The sequence below is a fragment of the Rhagoletis pomonella genome, unplaced genomic scaffold (genome assembly GCF_013731165.1).
Source record: "Rhagoletis pomonella isolate Grant_MI unplaced genomic scaffold, Rhpom_1.0 Rhpom_scaffold_00003, whole genome shotgun sequence".
Taxonomy (NCBI): Eukaryota; Metazoa; Arthropoda; class Insecta; order Diptera; family Tephritidae; genus Rhagoletis; species Rhagoletis pomonella.
Window position 1 is genome coordinate 26,370,121 of NW_023458557.1, and position 5,455 is coordinate 26,375,575.

Sequence of the window (5,455 nt, forward strand, 5' to 3'; positions counted from 1 at the left end):
TTACAATACTTGCTAATACAGTAAAAATACTACAATACTTGTTAAGGTAATTACAACGCTTTACTGAACTTGTTACACACAATTAAACTTATAGCTTGCTTATTCGCAATTCGCTTCTCTGCTCACTTTACTTGTAGCTTGCTGACTTGCAACTGACTCCACTCCGCTGTGTCGTGGCTCTTATATACCTGCGCTCACACTTATGGCAACTCTAGAACGTTCTGAAGTTTATCGCTCATTCTCTTTTTCTCGCTGTTCGCAGTGTTCATCCAACTTGACGTTTCTCTTTGTGGAACATCCTACGTCATTCCTCGAACATTCTGCCTATTTCTCGTTGTTCGCTTTGTGTTGCCGCAGTATTCGCCACACTGCCCTCCACCTAAGTCTGATCGTCCCGATCAGACACACTTGCGGTTCCAAACGCTGCAAGCCTTTCCAAGTGGACCACCTTCATCTTGTTTCTTGGTCTCCCAACGGTCTGGATCCGATACACTACGTCATTTAGCCGTTTTACGACCTTATACGGACCTTCCCAGTTGCATTGTAGTTTTGGGGACAAACCTTTCTTTCGTTGTGGATTATACAGCAACACCAAATCTCCTTCCTGGAAACCCTCGGAATTCATCGCCTTATCATACCTGGCTTTCGTCTTGTCACTCATAATTTGTGTGCGCTGTCTCACAAGAGCATGTATCTCTCTCAGCTCCTCTTCCAGGATGTTTGACGTCTCTTGTCCAATCCTTCTAGCATCACCAGTCACCCCAAACTTCAGATCACTAGGCAAACGGAGCTCACTGCCGAATATTACCCTTGCAGGAGTTTTACCCGTTGTTTCATGCACTGCTGACCGGTATCCCATCAGGAACAAGGGTATGCGGACATCCCAATCTTTTTGATTCTTGTCCACGACCTTCCGCAAATGCTCTTCCAGGGTTCGGTTGAACCGTTCCACCATGCCGTCTGATTGGGGATGAAGAGCCGTCGTTCGAGTTTTCCGGATACCCAGTATCTGGCACATCTCTTGGAACACTTCCGACTCAAAATTTCTTCCCTGGTCAGAGTGCAGCTCTATAGGTACACCGTATCTCGCAACCCAATTGTAGGTGAATACCTCCGCTACTGTTTTAGCTTCCTGGTTTGGAATCGGGTATACCTCCGGCCATTTGCTAAAGTAGTCCATAACCACAAGGACGTATTTGTTTCCCTGTGCGCTCATAGGAAATGGACCGGCTACATCCATGGCAATCCGCTCGAAAGGTGCACCTGAGTTATATTGCTTCATCTGGCCATGACTTCTGGATTTCGGCCCCTTAGCTGCAATACACTCCGCGCAGTTAGCAATCCACTCTGCGACCGATTGCCGACAACCAACCCAATAGAACCTCTGCTTAACCTTTTCCAGGGTCTTCGTGATTCCCAGGTGCCCTCCACTAGGACCATTGTGGAATTCCTTGAGTACATCCGGAATTCTTACCCTTGGAACTACTATCAGGTTGCGGGAGCACTGGCCATCTTCGCTTTCCCATACCCTATGCAAACAGCCAGATATTAATTTTAAGCTGTTCCATTGTGCCCAGTACGCCTTTGCGATGGGGCTTTCCGCTGCCATTTGCTCCTTAGTTGGCCTCCTGTCCACCTCCAGTCCATGCATCAAAAGCTCCAGATCTGGATCTTCCTGCTGACACTTTCGTAGCTGTTCTTCCTTCCACTCTTCCGCTGGTGTTATTGTCGTTAGACGGACGTCTATAATGTCCTCTTTTCCCTCAGCTTTTGAACAGTGTTTACATTCCAGGCTACATGGGCGGCGGGACATGGCATCAGCATTACCGTGGACATTTCCCTTGCGGTGCTCAATGGCGAAGTCATAACTTTGCAGTCTCTCAATCCACCGAGCTAGCTGTCCTTCTGGATTCTTAAACTGTAGTAGCCACTTCAGCGCTGCATGGTCCGTTCGAACTCGGAAACGTTGCCCATAAAGGTACTTGTGGAAATGTTTGACGCAGTCCACCAACGCAAGTAGTTCTCTCCGAGTTACGCAGTAGTTCCTCTCTGGTTTTCCAATCGACCGGCTATAGTAGGCAACTACCTTCTCCTGCCCATCAATTACCTGTGACAGTACGCCTCCTATGGCATAACCACTAGCATCCGTATCCAAAATAAACGTTGCCCCTGGAACGGGATACGCTAGCATAGGTGCAGTACATAGTCGTTCCTTCAGAGCCTGGAAAGCCTCCTCCTGCTCCTTGTTCCACTCGAAGGCTCTATTTTTCCTAGTGAGCTCGTAAAGGCTATTAGCAACGCTGGCGAAATTCGGAACAAATCGGCGGTAGTAGGTGCATAGCCCAAGAAAACTTCGTAGTTCGTGCAGGTTCCTAGGTCTTGGCCACTCCTTTACTGCTTCTATCTTTTCCTTCGCAGTACAGATGCCCTCCGTTGTCACCTTGTGCCCCAAGTAGTTCACCTCCTTCCTGAACAGTGAGCACTTTTTAGGACTCAGCTTCAGACCAGCGCCAGCTATCCTCTGGAAAACTTCTTCCAAATTGTTCAGGTGTTCCTCAAAGCTTTTACCCAATACGATAATGTCGTCTAGATACACCAAACATGTTTTCCAATGTAGTCCTTTGAGCACATGGTCCATAAGTCGTTCAAAAGTGGCAGGAGCGTTGCATAATCCAAAGGGCATCACCGTGAATTGCCACAGACCGTCTCCAACGCTGAAAGCTGTCTTCTCCTTATCCTCGTCACTTACCTCCACTTGCCAATAACCGCTCTTAAGGTCGAGTGTTGAGAACCACTTTGTTCCAGTCAACGAGTCCAGAGTGTCATCGATCCTGGGAAGAGGATAGCTGTCCTTTTTCGTCACATCGTTTAGTTTCCGGTAGTCTACGCAGAACCGCATTTGACCATCCTTCTTCTTCACAAGTACTACCGGCGAACTCCATGGACTCGCTGATGGTTCAATCACACCACTCTCGCTCATTTCGTTTATTATTTGGCTAACAGTTTCACGTTTGGCAAGGGGAACACTCCGAGGAGCTTGACGGATTGGCCTTGCATCGCCAGTATCGATGCGATGTTTCACAACGTTAGTCCTGCCTGGTTTGTCGCCATTCTTGTCGAATATGTTGCAGTATCTTCGGAGAAGTTCCTTAGCCTTGTGCTGGTATTTTTCTTCCAACCCTTCCGTCCATGCATTAATGTCTTCCGCAATGTCATTCTCGCCAATGGAATCGCTTTCAGGTAACTTTTCGCAGTTGAAGATTGCCTCTACCTCTCGACATTGCCCCAGTACAGTTCCTCTTCGGAGTTTGACTGGTGATTTGAACTTATTGAGCACTCGAACTGGGATGCGTCCATCCTTTTGCGTCTTAGCCAGGGTTTTACCAATAAGTACGTCCGGTGTAGAATTTTGTGTTGCTTCAACAACCCACAATTTGTTTGTCCCACAATCTCCATCAATCTTTGCCCACACAACTGCTTCTGACTTCGGTGGAATCTGCTCGCTTTTCTCTAGGATCACTCGCTTGCTGCTGTACGGACCATCATACCCAAACCTAAGGGGCACTTCCATGTTGTTATACGTCATAGCCCTGTTCTTCATGTTGATCTGCATACCTTGATCAAGCAAGAAGTCTAATCCAATGATGACTTCATCCATAATCGCCGCGACTATGAACTTGTGTAACACCGTCACATTCCCTATTGCGACTTTGCATGTTACCTCCCCTACAACTTGGGTGTCCTCACCAGTTGCTGTCCTCAACCTTGCTCCAGGTAAAGGCCTTACCTCTTTAGTGACCAAATCAGATCGAATGATGGAATGTGATGCGCCCGTATCCACAGTTAGTACTCGCTCATGTCCGTCCACATATCCACCAACAGTAACGTTGCTCGCTCTTCTGCCAATTCGCGAGACGGAGATTATGGGGCATTCAATTGCGGGAGCCAGCGCGCGCCCCTTGCTGCTGGCTCGTTTTAGTTTAACGACTGATTGGAGTTGGTTTCGTCTCCTTCAGCCCTGCGTTTGCGTCCTGCTGAATTGTTGTGACCATTGGAACTTGCGCTGCAATCGCGGGCGAAGTGGCCTGACTTTCCACATTTAAAACATTTGCCAGAACCATGCTTTTTCTCGCCCAGCAGTTGGATAATCTTCTTCAGCATTTCATTTGTCTCTTCCGGTGCTTCCACTTCCACACGATGTGCTTTGTAGGCTGGTCTACTTAGGAGCGCCGCCGTTTCACGCGTCTGAGCATACGAGACGGTTTCAGCAAATGTTGCCTTTGGATTCGCGTACGTCTCTCGCTTGGTATACATGTCCCGCATTCCGTTGATGAACCTCTGGATTTTTACTCTTTCAAGGTGCTCACCAGATGCGTCTCCAATTGCCAAATGAGCCAACCTTTCGATCTCGGAAGCGAATTCCTGTAAAGTCTCATTGGATTTCTGGCAGCGATTCTCCAGCTCCATCTGGTAAATCTGTCTCCTGTGCTCGCTACCATAACGTCTTTCCACTGCACCCATTAACGCATCATAACTGTTCCTTTCACAATCAGGAATAGTCTGCAAGATTTCCGCTGCAGGTCCTTTTAATGCAACGAACAATGCAGCGGATTTATCCTCCATGCTCCAGTGATTTGCTGTAGCTGTCTTCTCAAACTGGAGCTTAAAGACTTGGAAAGGAATCGTGCCGTCAAAGGATGGGGTTTTTACCTTGGGAGCGTTCGTCGAAGTAGCTGGACGATTCAACTGCAAACCCCGGAAACGATCTTCAAGCTCATCCACCTTAGCTTCGACTTTCTCCTGTTTTTCCCTAATAAGCGCTTCAATTTTATCTTGTCGTTCCTCGATTTTATCCTGTCTCTCTCTCAGTTCCGCGTTATTTTTGAATAAATTCTCTTGTAGCTGAGTAATCTTTTCATCTAGCTGCAATGATATGCGTGTTTCCTGCACTTGCAGCTGGGATGAAATCTGTGAGGACATCTTTGACATACGTGTATCCTGTGCTTGCATCTGTGACGACAGCTGTGATGACATCTGTGACATGGCAGCCAATAACGTGTTCATGTCCATAGATGTTGATGAACTTGGAGACTTTTGCTGTTCTTCAACCTTCCCGGATGTCTGCTGCACATCCTTCGACGAACAAGCGGCCTCATCCTTCTGTTCATCCTTTGCGAATGCATCGTCAAGTTTACCCAAGAAGTCGTATTTGTCCACGTCGATGCCTTCTGCTTCCATAGCCTCTCGCAGCCGTGATAGTAACTCCACTTTTCTTCCGGAGGTTGCTAAATTTCGCTTCTCCAACTCAACTCCTGTTTGAGTTCCTCAATCTTTAAGTCCTGAATTTTTGCCATTTTCAAAAGTTTATCCTTCGGGATTTATTTAACAATCCCACTTCTGACACCAATTGTTACGATTATCCTCGAAACCTTGAGGGATTTCCCAAATATACTCG